General features: G+C 34.9%; 2 long non-coding RNA genes across 2 annotated transcripts; one reads left to right on the top strand and one right to left on the bottom strand.

Moving 5' to 3' along the window:
• Positions 1 to 3,168: 3,168 nt before the first annotated feature.
• LOC101745489 (uncharacterized) lies at positions 3,169 to 22,723 on the bottom strand. The gene is made up of 3 exons (XR_209931.5): positions 21,763 to 22,723; positions 14,995 to 15,055; positions 3,169 to 3,576 (listed from the first exon to the last, which is right to left on the bottom strand). It is a non-coding gene; the product is annotated as an uncharacterized LOC101745489 (long non-coding RNA).
• Positions 10,240 to 12,205, top strand: LOC134198938 (uncharacterized). The gene is made up of 2 exons (XR_009973233.1): positions 10,240 to 10,446; positions 11,123 to 12,205. It is a non-coding gene; the product is annotated as an uncharacterized LOC134198938 (long non-coding RNA).
• Positions 22,724 to 22,922: the final 199 nt, after the last annotated feature.

The raw sequence follows: 22,922 nt of genomic DNA, 5'->3' as shown, positions 1-22,922 counted from the left end.
TTTTGTTGTTGTTAGATTGGCACAACTGTTTTCCATTTTAGCGCGGATTTTGATTTGCATCTGATATTAAATACTGTGCTGTTTTAAGTGTTTTAGTTAAATCATGTCTAGTGTATATTTTATAATGGATAAAAACATCGAACAAAAACTTTGTCTTAAATTTGGCATCGCCAATGAGATTTCGTGTTCAGAGTCACTGAAAATGCTACAGAAGGCTTACGGTATATCGACTTTATCAAAAACACATGCTTATGGGTGGTACAAAGCGTTCAAAAGCGGTTGAGATGCGATGCAAGATTAGCCTCGCTCTGGTAGACCATCAACGTCTGCAACTTCTAGCATCGCAAAAATGAAGGAAATCGTGACTGAAAATCCTCATTAAATTTTGAAAGAGATAGCCGCCAAACTTTCTGTGTCTTATCAGCCGATCCGTACCATTCAAAATAACCACTTGGGTATAAAACGTGTTGCTGCTCGGCTAGTTCCAAAAGACCTAAATTTTATCCAAAAACTCAATTGCATACGAATCACTGTCAAAGTAATGTTGACTGTTTTCTTTGACTATTCCGGACTCGGAATTCTTGCCGGAAGGTCAAACGGTAAATAAAGAATATTATTTAAGCGTTATACGGCGTTTAAGAGAACAAATTCAAAGGAAAAGTCCAATAATTCTCATATAACCATAATAAAACCATAATAATATGCCTTCGCATCGCCCATCATTGTGAACCGTTTTTTGACCAAAAACTAAACAAATACCCCCGAGCAACCATCTTATTCATATTATGATAAGGCTTTAGCTGGCTTCTTCCTTTTTCCTAAACTCAAATTACCACTTCGCGGCAGCCATTTTCATTCGGTAGAAGACAAAAAGCGGAATTTGCGGCGAGAACTGAATTCAATTCCGGAAAAAGCATTTAAAAACTGTTTTGATGATTAGATAATTCGTCGGCGTAAGTGTATCTATCATTTTCGAAAGAGCATACTTTAAAGGTGATAAAATAAATTTAGATAAATAGCTAACATTTTGTGTATTATTGATCTTTTCCGGCACTTTCTTGACAGAGTAGTATGACAGCGATTAAATGTAAATCATTTAGGTTTCATACTTCAGTGAAATCATTATAGCGCTGAAAAGGGAAATTCGTCAAAATATATAATTAGTTTCGACATCCTGTCACACGCCGGCCCATAAACTATTTGCAAAGAAAACATATCGATCCGGGACTTCGTTGCCGCGCGAAATAACTACAAAGTGACAAATACATTCACATATAAATGTAAATGTATTTGTCACTTTGTACATTTGTACATTAACCTAATAAAATAGAGTATACTATCGTGTATGGCTCACTGAACGAATGAATGAACAAGACGTTATTGTCTCAGGGAGAAATATTTTTTACACCTAAGTGTGAGTATTTTGTGGTTAGAGCAAATGGGACGTATGTGGTAGCACCTCTTGTGAGTCCGCGCGGCTAGGTACCACCGCCTTACCTATTTCTGCCGTGAAGCAGTAATGTGTTTCGGTCTGAAGGGTAGGCCAGCCGTTGTAACTATACTGAGATCTTAGAACATATATCTCAAGGTGGGTGGCGCATTTACGTTGTAGATGTCTATGGGCTCCAGTAACCACTTAGCACCAGATGGGTTGTGAGCTCATCCACCAATCTAAGCAATAGAAAATAAATAAATAAAATCAACGACTCCAAAATAGTTTTGTAGTGCTGTTTTGCTTACTCAACTCTTAATTTTCATTTACAGACTTGGTAATTTTTTTTAATTAAAAAGGTAAACGGCGCATTCGCTTTTATTGTACCGGAAGAATATTTACTTTATTTATCAATAGGTGTTTATACGTACTATAATAAAAATAGGCTAGAATAAAAATAAGATATTTATGTGTCTTATTTCGCCAAAATAAGCATTTTGTGTTGTTGCTACTTTTTTTTTACAACCAAAATATTACTTTCGCCACTGGTGCGCGCATTTTTGATCACATTCAGGAAGTCTAAATTTAAATCACTTGATGACGTCAACAGTTCAATCAACGCGCTTCTGGAACTCTCCGTGTTGTGGACGGTCATATCAATGTAACGCAGCTTATTATTAACGAACAAAGACCGACAATGGTACCCAATTAATAAACATTACAGTTATTGCAAAGCCTTGTAAATTTATTATGAAACTTGTTTATTAGAAGCGTATTGCTCTATATCAGGGTTAGAGTAAATAAAGGAGCATTCTTCGGATAGGTTTTGCTAATAATAATTATTTTTCATTTTCTAAAAGGGGCAGATAAAAAAAAACCTTTAGTGGGACCGTCCATTTTGGAACATGAAATCATTCTCAATTGTAATTCAATAGCTGTTATATTACGGATTCATGCGTCTGAAACAGTTATACTGAACATACGGGCTCACAGCACGCTTTAGAGTTATAAAAATTTAAAAAATCTCAACAAACACAATTACTAAAATGTAAACTACTCTCACGGTGTGACGGTAGATGACCATCATCATTTCCAGAGGTTATCGCAAAAAACGACTAAAGCATCTACCAGAGTATGAGCAGTGGCGTTCTTTTAGTATTACGACAAGCATACTGCGATCGTCAAATGGCTGGGTAACGTCATACTATTTCTGACGCTAATCAATTAAGCGTGCCCGCTTTGAGTATATGGCAACAATAGTATCAATGCAATTGGTATTGCAGTTTTATATCTCATGTTGGGTAAGGGCACTCAGGTTCTTTATACATTGCTATTATTGTTGTAAGCCGGTATGTATGTCATAGGTAATTAAAACTACTTTAATAATTTTCGAGGAAAACGTTCGACAGAAACGTCGGAAATAATATAATTATCATAAAAAATGCGAGATTAAATCGAAATTTTGTCAACGACGCCCGAATATCGCAGAAAATTCTGTATCTATATTATTTGTTCCAATAAGAATGACAAGCCAACTGGGTAATGAGTCATTAATCCGACTGTATATCTCAGCCAAAAAAAAAACAAAAGAAAGATAAAGATATTCCACGGGTGACCCAGCACTTGGTTCTCAGATTAGACTATACAGTCAATATGGACAATAAAAAAGAACACGCACCCTTTACATTTACCTTTAATTTAAAGATATTTGAATATCTGCCACAAAAACTAAAAAATCATAAAAAAAAACATTTATTCATTAAATTTATTTACAGTTTTTTTTACAAAATCTCTTAAAAACTAGATCATTTTAATATAAAAATTAACCCGTTAATATTAAATATATTCGAATGGTATATGACATGCTCTCCTAACGACTAGGAGCGGTAGTTGCGGTAGACACACCACGAAGAATACAGCGAACGGACTGAAGAGGACGCAGACCCCCAGCCACGCCATCAGGAACCACGTGGGCAGAAACGCTATCTGTTCGAACATTGTTCATAGAATGCTGTGTACTGAAGTTGCCAAACACATACTGCAATACGTAATGCTAGTAATAACTATAATAGTCTGTATTTTGTTTGTTGCCGCTGCTTCGCCATTGACCAATGCCTCGATCAGCGTGCAATTACGAACGCCACCTGCAACCAAAATAAACAGTCTTAATATTTTGCAAGGGATATTTACCTCATAGAAGAACAGGACTAGCGTAGCATTGCTCTATTAACTGATTGTCGTCAGCTACTTTGAGTCACAAATCAAAAGTTTCAATAAAATTAAAACTGCATTTCCATCTCGAAGAATAAAACCTCTAACGATAATTACTCCAAATAGAAATTAGGTCCGTGGACGGATCATGAGGAAAATATATTTGTAGCTCGTATTTATTCGTGTATTTTGATTGATATTTGCGTAAACAATCATCGGAAATCCATCCATCGGAAATCTTCCTAATATTGCAACACAATAACAAAATCTCTTTATTGCTAATGGGGACAGTAAAGGGCAGCTTATGAACTGAAGAATATCCTTATGACGGTCGTAAGTCATGAAGAATTAGCCCACTGAGTTTCTCGCGGGATCTTCTCAGTGGGTCGCGTTTCCGACCCGGTGGTAGATTCTGCGAAGCACTGCTCTTGCTAGGGTCAGTGTTAGCAACACTCCGGTTTGAGTCCCGTGAGCTCACATTAGAATGTTAGGGTGAAGCTGAAATAGCCTCTCAAGGCTATCAGCATAAGTAGGGGAAAAAAAATGAAGAATATTATTGAATAGCATAGTTAAATTAAGGGAAGCAAGTTTAAATAAGAATTTTTATATAACGAGTGGAATTTGCAACAACTCCATATTCCGATATCAAAGGTTGTATGTTAACATTATTTATTACCAGCATTTGTGAAACGAAAATTACAAAATATAAACTTTTTTATGTTTCTACAACGCATATTTACTTATGTTTGAATTCAAACGTATGTTTTGTTGAAGTCAAGGCCTTGAGTGCGACTGCCAACTTTAAAATTTACGACATGAAACAAAAAATAGTTTTTATTTAAGTGTGATAAGAATCGACGTGAATCCATGTCCATGCCTCCATGGCGTACAAAAGAACGATACTTTATGTCGGTCTGAAATGAATAGACGCAGGTTGGTTGGTACCTGCCATCAGTAGGCTTAGTGCGAGTGTAGTAGTGTGTGATAAGCATACCTATATAGAAAACTAGCGACCCGCCCTCGCTTCGCTTCGGAAACATTAACATGAAAAAAAAAAAAAAAAAAAAAAAAAAAATAAAAAATTATTGTTCATCAGGGACAATGTCGGCTTCTAATGGAAAAAGAATTTTTCAAATCGGTCCAGTACTTTCAGAGCCTATTCGAAACAAACAAACAAACAAATCTTTCCTCTTTATAATATTAGTATAGACAAATGTTGATTATATATTAGGGTAGTCCTTATTTAGGGCTTGTCCGAAATTATTTTTTCACGATAGTCCTAAATCGGTTCTAAATGTTTTAAAAAAAATTCATGCCAAGTTCTTTTGTATTGCATTGTATTGAAACTTTTGTATTGTAAGTAAACAAACAACTTTTTGTATTGAAATTAATTCTAAAATACTCGTAACTCAGAAACCGTTAGAGTTAGCAAAAAATCATAAGAGACCTTTTTTGTAGAGCGTTAAATTTTCTACAAAAATTATTGTTTTTACACATCATTTGCTTATCCGTTCTTAACGTAAAAAAAAACAAAGTAATAACAGATTTTTTCCCCTGTTATTTCCATTTAAATCTTTGGTTATCCGGGGGACCGGGTTAAAATTAAAATTAGGAGCTATAACTTGGCATGAATTTGTTTTAACAGATTTTGAACCGAATTAGGACTCTCGTGAAAAAAATATCGGACAAACCCTAAATAAGGACCACCCTATTCTATATATAGAAATTTCATACGGTAAGCAATAAACAATAATACTCCTTATTATAGGTCATTGATCTATTCAACTACAGTAAAATTACGAGTATCGATAATCGATATCGATTACGAGTTTTGATTGTCAACTAAAGGCTATCTGTATACTTATAAATTATAACACTAGCAGCCAGAACAGAAAAATATACTGAAAATTTTAAATAAAATACCGCGCATTCTGCACTTTTTTAGGTTAGGACAAAATCGCGTTGGCCTCCATCATTAGCATTAAGGTACAGCCATTAATTTTAACCATTGCGCAAAGAATGGTGTTAAAAGGCCAATAATGGTATCGAGCATTCATTAGGTATGGAAAAAAACCCGAATCGTTTATCAAAAAACATGCGCTCCAATTTAAGAACGACCTTGTTTTTTTGTCATTGTTATAATTGTTATCATTTAAGATGGACACATGCCGAGTAGAAAATTGATGTAAAATTAAACTTAAATTAACCGGCAACAAGTTATTAAACTTGTATGCTCAATTGTAAGTTAACATAAAAAATGTTGCCAATTTTTTTTCAACAATTTGTGAATAAATTCATTTTCAATCTAATTAGATTGGTTTTACTAGGTAAAATTACGGGGCATGTAGAATTTGGGAAGAAGATAATTGAGGAAACAATGCTGCTATTACGTTAACACTAATAGCGGCGTTTTTTTTGTTGCTTAGTTGTGTGAACGAGCTCACCGCCTACCTGGTGTTAAGTGGTTACTGGAGCCCATAGACATCTACAACGTAAATGCGCCACCCACCTTGAGATATAAGTTCTTAGGTCTCAGTGTAGTTACAACGGCTGCCCCAGCCTTCAAACTGAAATGCACTACTGCTTCACGGTAGAAACAGGCAGGGGGCACCTGCCCGTGCGGACTCACAAGAGGTCCTACCACCAGATCGCCGAAACTGCGCGGTACGTGATCCGGTATCCTGGTATCTGATGATGTACAGCCCGACAGACTAATGTAGGATATTCTAACCTCAAGTGCACCACAAAATCACGAGATAGTGTGTTCAAGTTAATGATTTTTTATTCGTAACTTTTGTATGAGCTGTTCAAGTAGAAACGCATGTCTGTGTCGCACTCACTGTCATCACTAACTTACTTATGTAATATAAAGTGTATTCACAAGTAATCATATTTATATTCCACAATTTTAGTAGCCTAAGTCATAACATCATACCGGATTCTGATATCTGTTCATTCATAAAACTTGATTTCTGCTTAAGTATAGAAAAACGGCACAATCCCGTGACCACGAGGAAACCTAACCACGTATGATTTATCAATAAAGAATTACAAAATCAAATATTTCTAAAACGGACACGCGTCTTCTCTACGGTACAGGAAAATCATTAATTTTCATCATCACATGGTCATGATCATGGTACACAATACTGAGTAGTATTAGTATGTATAGTATGTAGTAGTAGTAGTATTATTCAAACACTCCTATGTTTGAATCATTCTCATAAGAAATCTACCATTGCGTTTCCTATACTACAAAACAAAGAAACAAACTCATCCACGCGGCCAACGTCGCCGCGTCGTGCTTGTTTTCAAACTGATGTCATGATTGATTACTCGCATAATGTCGGATGTATCTTCCTCTAATATTAGCCAACAAGCTGGTTTTGGTATACTATTTGGCAAAGGGACGCTCATTCACAATTTAATTGCGAGATGGACGAGTGCCAACACAAAAAGTAAAATTAATCTTCAATCCATAAATCATGTTTTATTATTTAATAATGTTAAACACTTATTTTTTATTGTTTTCTATTTTTTTATTTGAATAACGAACACATTAAGTTATCGAGCATAACTAGGTATGTAAATGCACACATGCGTTGGTGTTATTGTCAACGTTTATTTTTTTATAATTATTCAAGAGGCAAGGCACGAAAGAATTGCATACGCGCTAAGCTCTGAAGCACTGTTCTAAAATTGTCATAGAGGTTTTTTTTTATTTTTTTATTGCTTAGATGTGTGGACGAGCTCACAGCCCACCTGGTGTTAAGTGGTTACTGGAGCCCATAGACATCTACAACGTAAATGCGCCACACACCTTGAGATATAGTTCTATGGTCTCAGTATAGTCACAACGGCTGCCCCACCCTTCAAACCGAAACGCATTACTGCTTCACGGCAGAAATAGGCGGGGCGGTGGTACCTACCCGTGCGGACTCACAAGAGGTCCTACCACCAGTAATTACGCAAATTATAATTTTGCGGGTTTAATTTTTATTGCACGGTGTTATTCCTTCACCGTGGAAGTCAATCGTGAACATTAAATTTGTTGAGTACGTATTTGATTAGAAAAATTGGTACCCGCCTGCGGGATTCGAACACCGGTGCATCGCTACATACGAATGCACCGGACGTCTTATCCTTTAGGCCACGACGACTTCAAATTTTGAAACGAAATCCTTCCTGTACAATTAACGAATTATTATACTCACGAATATATTATGTTCAATTCATTATTTTAAAGGTCAAATATTTCTGAGGAACTCTTATACCTATATTACCAAAATAAAATAAACTAAGTCTGAAGTCATTTTAATTAAAAATATATAATTTGAAATCGTTTCTTTGTTACAGCTTAAAAGGTTCGGTAGAACGAATTACATTTTTTTCTCTTTGAGCTAGGTTTTGATTATAATAACTTTAATTTAAGCTCGTTCAAACCCAAATGATCGCAAAATAGAATATCGGAATTATCTTATAAACTTTAAATCATTGTCATAATTCGTAAAAAGATCTACATATATACCAAATAAAAAATTCATTATAATCATCTGATAGACTTCTCCTCATTTGTATCATTGAGCCTGAGCACTGAGGCTCTCCTTCTTCGATCAATATTATTGATCGGAGCTCTCCTCAATCAGATTCTGCCCCGCAGGATTCCCATATTATATCGTCTCTCCACCGTACTACATTTTATAGAGTTATGAACCCAGATTTCTTATTTACGTACATTACTCGTATATAAATGACTCTATTTAGTCAATTTATTTATAATAATAATCTGCTTTGTTTAAAAACCAAATTAATGAAGAACATCAATTATGACCACCATTTTGATTTAAGTAATAAAATATCAGTACTGATTACTAGGATTAAAAGAAAAAAATCGCAATTTTACCTTAATCTTGCATGCATACTAAAGTAGCTAATATAATTAATACAATTTTACATTTATTTATAACAGAACAAAGAAATATCGCGTGTTTGTCTAGAGCGATGCTGCTATGCCGCCCGGCATGATTGTTTCCCACGGACATGTACCGATTATTCTTGCGCATTATCTTTCCGAAACATGTTGATACAAGCGCCTACCAAAGGAAAAACAACGCGTATTAAGAATCAAATCCGGCAAATTGTATCTGTTTAAAACCGAAGGCGTATTGTTAACACAAGTGCCGCGAAATCGTTTGAATGATAGAGCAATATAATTGAGGCTTCACAGGCTACCAGGGTAGGGACGGCAGTCACCTTCAGAGGAATTCTGTGCAGTCTATTTACTCCCGTGGACCTAAAAGGACCAGATGAACCGAACCGCTAGATCATATTTTGTCCGTTGACGTTGATGAAAACTGACGATTTTTATCGGTTTTTTCTTCAGCCATACGTACATAACGGATCTCATTTTATGTCCATTAATCAACCACAGAGCCCAGAAAGTTACCAAAACGAGGGAGGGTTTCATACAAAGCCAATTTTTTACGAAACATTCATACAAAGGTCGGCCTTTGTTACAAGATAACGGAATCATTGTGATCTATTTGGTCAAGAAATGAATCGTAAAAGTTTATTCGATCAATTTACGTTCTTGTAAAGGCACATATATTCTTTATGTTTATTTTCAACATTGAAATTTTCTGCACAAAAATTCATATACCCGCGTCATTCCTTTTTATAGCCTATTGTATTCTTTAGTCACATGGGAATAGTGCTGTCCAAAGTTCAAAAGTATTAATTATTATTGATCGCAGAGATTACAATTTAACCGGACTTAAATATGTATATTCGTGTATATATTTATTGGCCCTGTACAGAGACGAACATATGGTTACGTGATGGTGAGTGGTTATCGTCCCTTAAGGACGTAGGTAATACCAGGATCAAGCCAAGACGTTGCTTACCGCCGAGTGCTCTCCGCAAACCTCGTTTAAAGAAAGAACTGTCACTCAGGAAACAAAAAAAATGCTCATGAAAATTTAATCGTAATTTTTGGGCTCGACGAACTCCGAATATTTTCGAATATCGCATTAATTTTAATGGATTCCAAAACGATTTCGTTTCAAATAATTGCTCAACAAACTTTGATTATTACGATCATCGAATCTACGGCTCCGAATCTCCCAAGCGGGTAAAAAAACATTCGTTAAACGTCCGATATTATATCGCACAAAACGTGTATTGCACAACTAGTGGAACTTAAGATATTTATGAAGACAAACAGACAGCCGAAGCAATTAAACAAGTAACTTGATTCGTGAATAGTGTCAAGAACACGATCATGTAAATTGTTTTTACCTTGAAACCCGTACCTATTAGGAAAATATCGAAACTGGCTTATTCTTGCAACATCGCGTCCAAAATCACCATAAACACCAATTACCACACTCTTTTTAAACACATTTAGAAGTAAAGTTCTTATGTAGAATTGAAAAGAAACTGACCATAAAGAATCACAGTCGGACACACGTGTTTTTAGCACGAAACAACAAATAACAGTGAGTCATAAGAATATGTTCATTCATTTATCAGAGTGTCTTACGTAAAATATTGCTCTCCAACCGGTTTTGTATGACATTGACAGCTAAGTTCTGAAGCAACAAAGGCATATCGCTAAATATGGCGAAACTTTAAAACTGCTTCCGATTTATCCTCGTTGCTATCGGTTTATAATATTGATTTTAAGTTCTCCGTTTTGTGCTATTACTCTAGTCAACTTGTGTAATTTTTATACGTCTATAATGCCTCTAAAGGGCAATATCTATTATTCCAATTCAAATGAGACTTCGACTTCGTGTTCCAAGGTAGGCAGCGGCATCAGCTCTAATAGTAGGATCATTGCTTTATATTCTTTAATCCTTGAACAAATTCAAGAATTCAAGACCTGTGAATCTCAATGTTGAAGCTTAATAGTGTCTAGGCATTTGGCATAGGACTGTTTTAGATTTACGGCTATTTACAATATAAACAAAATTATTTTAATGTCGTGTGCTTATATGTAGTTGAATTAGCCTCAAGAGGCTTCCAACGTATAGGTAGGGAAAACTTATTAAATGTAAAAATTATGATGAGAACCTATTAAATAATAGTATTTAGAATGGCATAGTAATGTAAGCCCATCCAAACTAAAATACGGATACACAAGGGTGTTTAAAGAATGCACAAATAGACCAGTTTAATATCTAACCTCTTATAATATTCCCTACTTTAGATATTGGTCGTAATACCTGTTCTAATGTTGAAAGCCTCGTCTTACCAATCATGTAAAGACGCATTTGAAGGGCAGGACTGTAGTTATTGCAATCCAACATAATTGGATCAAATCTTACAACATTTTTATATGGTGACTACCTATAGGCTTCGGTAACCGTTTTACATCAAGTCGCTTGGTCTCATCTAATTATCTACGGTCATAAACACATAATAAAACACTTAAAAACGCGACACAGATTTCACGGTGTTGTATTTCTTTAATTACAGGAATTTCTTTGACCCACGTCCACAGGAAATGTCAACTTTGAAAGGTCAACTTTCAGCTTTTTTGACACAAGAAATGATACTACTACATTAGTAATGTAACAACATATCAGATACCAACCGAAGATGGTACTCCTTGAAATGGTCCTTATCTTAGTGACACTGAACTCACGTGGTCCATTCTCAAAGCACTATCACTACTGAACACAATATACGTTGTAGTGTGGTATGAACGCGAACTGCGGTGCCTTCGCTAACTGCGAGTCACCGGCCGTGGCTCGGACGCATGCAACCAAAGGTTTCGACATCAGCGAGAGGGGAAACCAGCCGACTGCTTCGATTCGTCTCCTTCCCACTTGCGAATGTTTCCGCACGTGCTTGAGACCGACGCTGCATCAGCTGCAGCATGCGGTCGACCTTCTAGTTCAGCTTTATTGCTAATTTAGTCTTCTTTTGCAACATGTTGCAAATTTCCTCTTTGCGACATGAACGCTTTGTTGTGTGCACTTCGAGATATTCGATTTAACATTACGGATTTATTCGTACGCGAAAACAGTTATCGTATTTGTTGATATGGTATTATTTAATTTTTGTTTTATATATGTTAACTTATCTCTAAAAGTCATAAAGTCAGTTTTGTTTTTCTATTTTACATGTATCGGCGAGTGTTGATAAGGCAATGTCGAGTGCAGAGGCAAATTGCTGATCGGTGCTGTGCTTAAAACTTTGTTTGAAGGACAATGTTCATCATAGCACCATAGAAATTGCGAGGATACTTTATTGTAGTCTGGTTTTGGAACAGGGAAAAATTGAACTTTTTATTATGTAGATGGGCGAACGAGCTCACGATCCACATGGCATAAAATAATAACCGGAGCTATGAGGCATGAGGTCGAAGCCTCAATTATATTGCGTACTAGTTGTCTCACCCATCAAACTACCTCCTGTTACCAGAAAACACTGTTGATGTTACCGTGTACAAACCTTCGAATAAACAGACAAATAGTATAATTACTTATTAGGACTTATTAAATGTGTATGATGAGGAGCTATTGATATTATAAGCTGGTGGTTAACAACATAAAACTTTCGTTAATTTCTTTTTCAATGCTACGATGATCGACAAGCTGTACGATTAAGGTTACAGTACAAAAAATATTTTAGCCTCAATTGAATTTAAAATGATATCAATGACTAGCTTTCACAACCATTTCAATTATGGCTAAATTGATATGGATAACGCTAAGGCCATCAACTGTTTCAAACTATAACAGTTTCGTTTTGAATTTGACAGATAATTTTTGTCTTGATGATGTATGAGTGAGATGAATAACAACAGTGTATGAATTCTAAAACATTAATGTATCTTTGTAATATGAACGGCGCGTCTACATTGTAATGGCAATTCTTTTTTTAAAAATCCAAGTAACAAAAATAAATCAAATCAACGAAGTCCGTAGCTCTGACAACGGCGTTGTTGACAATGGAGTGCCGATTGGAAAATAATTGGAAGCAAACATAATTAATGGCTCCATCAGAATATTAATATCAGTTGGAAAAACTTCCCGCAGAATATTCTCCCATCCGTATCATATTTTGACTCAACAGTTTTTGTTTTGTACTAGCCTTCTGGGTACCACGTACCTAATATTCGAAGTAAAATCAACTATTAAACTTATAAGTTATTCTAAGCTTGTAAGATGATGACAATTTGTTCATGAGTAGTATCTAGGTAGAGGTTATTGATAAAAAACCACATTGCTGTATCCTTATTGCCATATTGTGATATAACATCACATTATTGTTTTAGCAGAGACCTTTGGTTCTGTTTTAAGGATAACAGCGACATCATTGTCAACTTTGAGCGCAAGACAATAGATATTGTGTGTACCTCAAAATCAGAACTTTGCGGAACAGTGGTAACTACGCCGGAAGGCTAAATAAATGTTACGATGATATTTCGTTCTTTCAAGGACTCTTATAGTTGGAGTTCAGTAACTGAATGAATACAATTTGGACTGTTCCGCATTATTTTCTCGGCAGAAATAGTGCCTTGGTACCTTATCGTGCGGGTTCTCAAGACGCCCTACCACTAGTAGGCATCTACATTTTAAATAACAATTTACGAATTGCATATTTTGTAGGCGATATATCAAACTTGCAGGTGATTCACCTACAAACTACAATCGAATTTGCAAAATAACGCGGCCTAGACTTTCAGTTTCAACTCTTGGCTGTGATACATAATATGTTTATTTTTACGAAATTGCCAGAATTTATTATTGCACCAGTATCGCAGTACATCTGTCTCAAGGTTATCTTTCGTCACCATCAAATACCGACACAGCAATTTTTTTCGATACATTGTGGCCTGTTCCCGAGAAACTATGGAAATACAAATCATTGACGTGAATAATAATTTCATTTTACGATTTAGTTCCTAATTCTAATTCTGTTCGATTTCATTTCTATTTCGAATTTCGCATTCAATAGAAACTAAATAAATTCTAAACATGTAACGTTTGAAAAAACGGTACTAATAATAGACATATATAATAAAAAACAAAACATGAATTAATAGCAAAATTCGAGCTATTTCTTTATGCTTTTTGAGGATTCGTAGTATGTTGCTTAGACTATGTACGCTATAACAATAGAATTAAAATATTATTTCCGCGTTACTTAAAGGCCGTTTATTTGTTTTTATTTTTATTTTGCGTGTTCTATTCAAAATCGACCTTCAAGTTTTTACATGTATGAACGCGTTTTTGTACATTCAATCTTTTTTCATATTACACATGATGATATCATAAAATATTAATATGATGAAGACGAACGAATCAATGAAAAACATACCTGTTGTATGTCAAAACAAGTAATCTGTAGATAGCTGGTGTGGTATCTACATGATATGGTAGTCAGTTCAAAAAAGTTCTGAGAGGAACTGACAACTTATAAAATCAATTATGAAAAATTAAATATTTGTCAAGCGCCTTGCTTATTTTTGCTGCGACAAGTTCATGCGTTTGAAGGGCGGAACAGACCTCATGTTTCAAAGACATTCGTCGTAGTGGCCTAAAGGATAAGACGTCCGGTGTATTCGTGTTCGAACGATGCACCGGTGTTCAAATCCCACAGGCGGGTACCGATTTTTCTAATGAAATACGTACTTAACAAATGTTCATTCCACGGTGAAGGAATAATCTCGTGTTATAAAAATCAAACCCGCACAATTATAATTTGCGTAATTACTGGTGGTAGGACCTCTTTTGAGTTCGCACGGTTAGGTGCCGTCACCCTGCCTATTTCTGCCGTGAAGCAGTAATGCGTTTCGCAGTAGTGCAGTAATGTCTACTGGTATTAGTGACCGCTAAACACACGTCTAAACACTAAACAACATAAATTTCAATATTGTGGTTATTATGTGTAGTATTTATGATCAAATATTTCATACTACCTATTATATACTATTATTCATTTATTAGGTTAACATATTATTGTTAGAGAACTTACTGGTATGTTACCGAGCTAGTAATTATCTGTTTCTCTACCTCAGCGATCTTTTACGCAAACGTGTTACGGCAATTGCGTAAACACATTGTTCCAAACAAACAAAAAAGTTTAGTCAACGATAACAATTATATACGTTGCAGTAAATTTCTATACGGATTACTTATTTCAATCATAAAATCATTCGTTGACTTTTCGTATTGAAATTTACATGGTATTACGCTTCGGCAGCGGCTTGGTCGGTAGGCAGCGGCTTGGCTCTGCCCCTGGCATTGCTGAAGTCCATGGGCGACGGTAACCACTTACCATCAGGTGGGCCGTACGCTCGTCTGCCTACAAGGGCAATAAAAAAAAATTATACTTACATCATCCACAAGTATTCCTCGTTTTTATTTGGTTGTTTCGATAGTCCCACATACGTCAAACCTGAAAACGTTAAATGGACTAAAATAAACAATATCAATAAGACTAGTTTACGCAAACATAACCGTGATATTATACTACAATATCTGATTATAATTTACATTTTTCCACAGGTTATAATGAAAAAAAAAAAACATACTTTGAGATTCATATAATGAAAACAGGGAAGATAGTTTTTGTTATACCTGTTTTAATTGTTTATAAATATGTATTATGAGTTAATCTATGACCGGCACTTGTTACATATTCGTTTACCTTTTAGATTATGATATGATACTTTGATATTATATATGATGCCTTTTAGATAATATACTATTTTAGAACTTATCTACAATTAGCTTAGGCTGACTCACTATAACTGATTGTGATAAACAGTGTCACTGTCACAGTACATATTATTATGAGGCCTATAAAATCAAAGGCAGCTAAACGCCATAATGTCGTAAAATGTATTAACAATGGCTCTATCTTGTTTTGTTAGTTGAACATGAACATGCATGAACATGAACATGCTTTAGTGTTTTTATGTTATAACAAATGCAGCTAAATCTCTAACAAATTCAGTTCAAAAAAGTTAAGTTTACTCTGTATTAAGTACTAATAAACGAAGTTTTATCATTTAAAATTCAGGTTATTAGTAATATTCTCATTCTTTTAAACTGTTTTAAAATAAAGAATATCCTAGCTATACGAACAAAGTTATTTCAGATTCTCAAACCGGGAGTGTTGCTAACACTGGCCCTAGCAAGAGCAGTACTTCGATGGATCGGGAGGATCCGTAATGACGTGTTTAGGGCCGATTTTTGTAGTTTACCTGAATATTTGACAGACTTGGATATAGCTGCCTTTGATTTTATAGGCCTCATATCTGTTTTACAACAATGGATAGTACCCATTTTGTTGAATGACTAATTTTTTATTATTCAACACAACAAGTTGTTATAAAATGCATTTTAAATTACATAAAAACATTTATTATTGCAACAGAGATAGTAGTTGACTCATTTCATTATCTAATTGTCGTATCTGTATGTTATCTGGTTTCTTATCACAAATTGTTGAGCATAGATTGATTAAAATTGCAGGCCGTATAATATTTTAATGTATTATTAATAATAAATAATAAATAACCAGATTTTCAGTTCGTCTGGACAATGCTTTTATCATATCCCTGCTAACGTAGATAGAATTTCTTAGGTAAAATAAAATGTTTATCATACTCGACACGTGTTAAAGTCATAGACATCACAGCGTGGATGGCCCCAACAACTTTGAGAGATGAGGTGTCTCAATTTTATTATTTATATAATGGGCAGGTCGGTCGGATGAAAGGCATGCAGCAGAGATGCGAATGTCGCGATGGATGTGTGGAGTAACGAGAATGGATAGAATACGGAATGAATATGTTAGAGGAAGTCTGAAAGTGGCACCTGTGACAGAGAAGCTGAGAAGTGAGCGTTTGGGATGGTATGGAGATGTGATGAGATGAAATGAAAATGAGGTTAGTAAGAAAATATTAACTATGAATGTGGAAGGATATAGAGGAAGATGTAGACTTAAGAAGAAATGGATGGATTGCTTGAAAGACGATATGGGTAAGAGGGGAGTGAGCGAAGAAATGGTATATGATAGAAGAGTATGGAAGGAGAAAACATGTTGCGCCGACCCTAGGTAACTGGGAGAAGGGCAGGATAATGATAATGGGCAGGTCGGTCGTGCCTCCCAGTATAGGTTCACGATACGCTGTATCTCCCAATTTTAATTTTGCTTATTTGGAACTAAGTTTAGCGATAAATCCGTTTTATTTCTGCATTATCTATTCAAAGAATACTTGAAAAAATAACAAGATAACACACAGATACCTACCGTTGCTTTAAAGAAACGGTCACTCGTAAAGAAGAATACAATTTTATGGCTGAACAAATGACAAATTCAAATGCTTTTTTATGGGCCCTTGTAGGTAGACGAGCATACGGCCCGCATGATGGTGAGTGGTTACCGTCGCCCATGGACTTCAGCAATGCCAGGGGCAGAACCAAGCAGCTGCCTACAAACAGGTGTGTTTATTGTCGGTTTTAAGTTATACATAATATTACTTTTAATATATTCACTGTCAGCTTGCCCGGCAACATGTAAATTGAAAAGTTTGCAGAAATTAGTTTGTATGTTTCGTGTAATTTATATTATGAATATCAAAAATAGCAGATAAAATTACATTTGAAAATCAAGATGACTAACTAGGTCATATGAAGTACCAAGCTCATTGAGAATACGAGTATTAACTGCATTGTAGTTGGACGATGACTCTTTACGAGACTCTGCATGTCCTGATTAACATCCAGACAAACATATCATGTAAATATATAGTCATAAATGTAGTTTATAAATTTTTCAAGCCTAAGCTATTGCTGATTTTTGTCAACAGAGAAACTGATACGGAGTAGTATCAAATGCAAAGTCATGATGATTCAAAGTTTCCTGGAAAGGTCTACTTAAATAACATAAAAACATTTTATTTATTTTTATTTTTATGTTTGTGTTACGCATTTTGATTTTGAAAAATTTTTTGATTTTGATTTTGATTTTGATTTTGATGTTACACGAACAGAGTTAGGATGTTATAAGCTTGAAGATTGATGTCGAACTTCTTGAGTTTTTGGAGAAAAATAATATATACATGAATAGTATTTACTGAGCACTAAACAATTAGTAAATGAGTCATTTAGACTATGAACCTTATTTGTAAACATATTTAGGATCCACAATGACACATATAGTAAATGGAATACATACTAACAAATTAATATTCTAATTACAAATGAAGATTTGATGTAAAGTAAACAATATACAAAAATATTTAGTAACATAAGGAAATAAGTATTATATGTTATATTACTATATATATTAACATACAATGATTTAGAAATTAAGAACTAAGAGTTAGAGTACATTATGTGTTTTATAAGAACTGATATATGGCTTAGATACTAGTGTGATGGGCATAACATAACATTTGTCTTGTTTATTTTAATGTACACACTTCGAATTGAAGTATCATCATAAAATTTGTCCATTGTGTTATTCTGCTGACAATACAGTTGTGTCAGTTTATTAGGACATCGAGCTTGCCTGATATTGAGTAACGGAATATAGCTACAATTTACAACAACACAGCCATTACACAAACTATCAATTAGATTTTACACAAAGTGCAGATTTTTAAAAGTTTTCTTAAACGGTTTTTTTTATTGCTTAGATGGGTGGACGAGTTGGTGTGAACCAGGTGTGAAGTGGTTACTGGAGCCGATAGACATATACAATGTAAATGCGCACACACCTTGAGATATAAGTTCTAAAGTCTCAGTATAGTTACAGTTACAGTTTTTACCATAATATTAAAAATACTATTTTAGCAGTTAAGTCACCCACACATATAATGGACGTTCACCCAACAATAAGCCATAATCCTTTGTATTAGAGACTTGTAAAATATTTCTCAATAATTTGTCTTAGTTATGCAGTACAAGGCTATAGTAGACAGCTCAGAGTAGAATAACGAGTCCGCGATCTTGAGGCGTGGTAGCTAGTACAGCCTATATGAATGTTCTAGTAAATGTGAAGGGCACTTTGAAATTAAAACGCATTCTCAGTTGAGGCTACAACAAAGAATAAACAGGTTTAATAAGATATGTATTTGATATGCTTACGATCATTTTGTTCTGTATCAACTTACATTTTTTATACATGTAGAATTAAATGTCTCGAGTGATTCATCGACGTCCAGTCTAAGCCACTGGATCTATCGTGCTGGATTTTTTATAGCATGATTGTTTTTTTTTTTACTAACAACTCTCTCTGCATTTTGATACTAACCGAATACGATCAAACAAAAATATCCCATGATCATTTATATTACCGAAGGGACAATCGGATGCTATATTTTTTGTGTAAAGAACAGATTTCTATGTCTAATTAATCAGGAACCGCGTAAATATCCTTAAAAAATAAATAACTGTAGTGGGGTCTCACAGAATTCCGAATTGGCCATATTTAGGGTTGAAACGGGGTATTAAAGTGTGCTGAATAGAGCTATGGTTACGTGATGCTAATTATGAAATTCTCTAACGTGTTCTTTTGCGGTACAAAGTCGCTAGAAAGAGCTTGTTCATTATTAACTAGGGCTACGAAATTTTGGAAATGTTTGTCAATCATAAAATAGATAAAAGATGTTATATGTTTCTGGCTTAAGCTCGTTTGAGAATATACTGTAAGTTATTCTTCGAACGTTATTGTTTACTACAAGAAGTCTTTATAAGAACTTTTTCACTTTAATAAATTTTGATAGGATTATGAAATCCTTGAATGATTAAGAAGAAAAATTGTATTTTTGTTTTAAAACACTGTTTTGATTTATTGTTGTTAGTGTTTAAAATCTTATCTTCGGTATTTAAAATATTATATATCGGTGTTTAGGATTTGAGAATACATATTTTATCTTCAAATTGAATATCTAATATTTATCGATATTATAAAATATCATTATTAGCCCACATCACAGAGATCTGATAGAAGAATATAGGCCTCAGCCAATCTTCGGCATTATGTTCGCAATCTTATAAACGAAGATTATTTCAATCATTGATAAGTGCAAACAAGGAAAAACATTACTGTACTATTGACCAATCAATCGAGCGATAAGGAAAAAATAGTGTCGTTACGTCTGTTCAATGACAATCATTTAAATAGGTTAGTTCACTGCCATACCTGTTTATTAACGAGTAATCGATTACACAAGATCGATTAATAAACGTATAAAACTATTCAAGGCATTAAACTATTCGAAAAAATATTAAACTATCTCTAAAAACTTCATATCTCGGACTAAATCAAGAAAACACGCATTACTTACTGGCTTTTTTCAATGCTTGAACTCTTATTGCTTAATTAGTCACAGCTAACTAGTGTAACAAGGAAAGTATTATTCTTCTTGGATGATCTCGGCTACTCGTATTCGAGAGCTCTATCTCTAATATCTTGAAAACTAACGTTTACAATTACAGCGTTAAGGTTTACAAAAATTCATCAATCATTGGTGGTTACACCTTATCGTCTCTCTCGTAAACCTCATGTGCATATTTTTTCCTAACGTCAAGAAGACGATCTCAACTCGTACCATATGTTTTTATGTAATACATAATTGTCTCTGTTTTGTTACATTTTTATTTATATATAAAATTTGTATGGAATATGAAATAAAAATATTACGCTCAACTCTCAGTACTTCAGTACACGTTGCTATCTATCCACACCGCCGAGGATAGGCAGGAATGGCGCAGGATAGTACAGGAGCAAGTTGTTAGAGGAAGCCACGACCCTCAGAATTATCGACGCAAGGACCCCTCCTTTAACATTAATCGAAGCAGTCAACATCCCCGCTAACACGTTGAACGTCGCATGAAAAGTCGAGTATTTTCATTCAGGGCACAGTGCTCCCCGGTGAGCCTTATCTTACTGAACAGTTCAGGCCGTGCGGGTCACCCGTGAGCCGTGTAAGGGTTCCAACGTAAACGCTTCCTACAAGCCACAGGTTGCAGTTATCGAACAAAACGCGTATGGAAGTGAGCCGCATGGCCCTTTAGCCGAATCGAACGCCTTGGTTTTCATATCCAATTGCAATTTGTAGTTTTTATCAAGATTATAGCCCTTTAAAATATCTTAAAAACTACGGTAAATAACACAATTTTTTATCTTCCGTGCAAATAAACAGTAGAATGAAAGTCTTAAGATGATAAAAATTACTGATTTCTTGATTTTGGCTTGGCCCGTATGGTATAGTACGCTAAGCCCACCGTTGGGCCGCATGGCGTTAAGCGTGTTATTTTATCTGCAAGAATGCGGGAATTGTGGTAGCCGAAGTTCTTGATGCGCTGATGATGAAGTTTGAAAGCTGCAGTTCTTCCGTCGCAGGTCACCAGTTTGGGAGGTTTACGACGAAACAAAGATTTACAAAGTACAAACAAATGTTTGAAAACTCGTTTCACAACTAGGAAATGATAATAATGAATTGATAAATCGTTTCTGCGATTTCCTTATTAATAAAAGATGATCTGTTTACAAATATATTTTTTTATAACAATCGATAAATATGTGTTTCAATTAACCTACATACTTCCTTCAAGTTTAGTATTGGTTAAACAACAAATGGATTCGAAGTTTCAAAATAAATTATTATTATTATTATTAATTGTGTTTTTTCTGAATAGGCAACATTATTATGATTAATAATGATTACCAATCGTTGCCGCGTTATCTGAAAAATGAACACAGGGTACCTACATATTAGGTAACAAAACCGGTATATTTGTATTCAAATTCACAAATAACGAAGGCTACGTGACATAAGTCAGATTCGGCACCAGCGAGTCCAAGCTCAGCCCACTTAGTTGCATTTTTTGTTGTTGACGTAAATAAGATAATATAACGGAGGTGTGGCATTTTTTACGGAGGTACTTAAAAACTTTAAATGGCCATCCTAAATAGTATAATCTTATACCTATTTAATTGAGCGAGATGCGAGATAAATACAAAAAACGTGCGTGATGGTTTTTTTTGTTTTAATCAAAACGAAAAAAAGCATACTACATACATACCTGCTGCAACAAACGCTATGGAAAAATAATAATAAATATTAGAAGTCATCAAAATCTTACCTGAAGAAGTCGACGATGTGTTTGAGCTGACACTGTTTTCACTTTCCGTACGACGTCTCGTGCTAAAAAGCAAGTTCCAAGGGTTGTAGCCAGCGGCTTGCGTGCTATTTTTCGGTATATTTTTATTCGTATCCATTTTGTATATTTAGTAAATTACTCTCCCGTACTTAAAACGCGCACGCCGGTCGATAATGCAGTCAGATATGAAACAGTTTTGAGCTGTGATGGTTTTGTATGTATCGAGCGAAACGGCGAAACAAACAGTCACTGTCGCCGCCGTTCAGAGCGCGCGCGCAGCAACGCCGCGTTGTTTTGATCCGAACTCTCACGAAGACCGACGGAAACAGCCGACTTCTTATTTACGTTCTGTTGGACTTTGTTCGTACGACGTAAACACGTCCCATAGTTTATTACTTGAATTAAACTAACCTGTAACCTCACGCTAACACTAATGACGGAACAATGTACAAATGGAACAATAGGCGATTAATTTTTCATTGTCGTAAATATGTCGTTTTACTATCAGGATACATTATCAATTTGATTCCAACGACATATTAATATGACGATGAATGAATTCGTACACTAATATAATTTTCAGAAAAATATCGTTTATATCGTCCGCAAGACCGATGTTTTTAGTTAATTGAAGAAGAAAAAAATATCTTGTACGATGGATACTTGGGTCCGTTATTTATTTAATTATTACTGTTGAACTAAAGAAATGTGTACCAACTCATTTGGAATTTCTGCTCTTTAAAAATCGTCGAAGGCATACGGACTGCATGCCCATTTGATTGCGGTCACTCATGGAGATCGGCAGTACGAATTGGTAGGCAGCGGCTTGGCTCTGCCCCTGGCATTGCTGAAGTCCATGGGCAACGGTAACCACTCACCATCAGGTGGGCCGTATGCTCGTCTGCCTACAAGGGCAATAAAAAAAAAAAAAAAAAAAAAAAAAAAAAAAAAAAAAAAAAAAAAAAAAAAAAACGAAGGACACAACCAAACTACCGTTCAGCGATTTATACTGCTTTTTATTGAGTATATTAAATAGTCAGACAAAGAACTCTCTTATCCTTTCATATTCTAATCCTCTTCATCAACTCTAAAGTGTATTTTATGAAAGATCTCCTCTAGACCTCCATTTAAAACAAAAATAT

Source organism: Bombyx mori, chromosome 5 (assembly GCF_030269925.1).
Source record: "Bombyx mori chromosome 5, ASM3026992v2".
NCBI lineage: Eukaryota > Metazoa > Arthropoda > Insecta > Lepidoptera > Bombycidae > Bombyx > Bombyx mori.
This window is presented reverse-complemented; position numbering and strand designations above follow the sequence as displayed.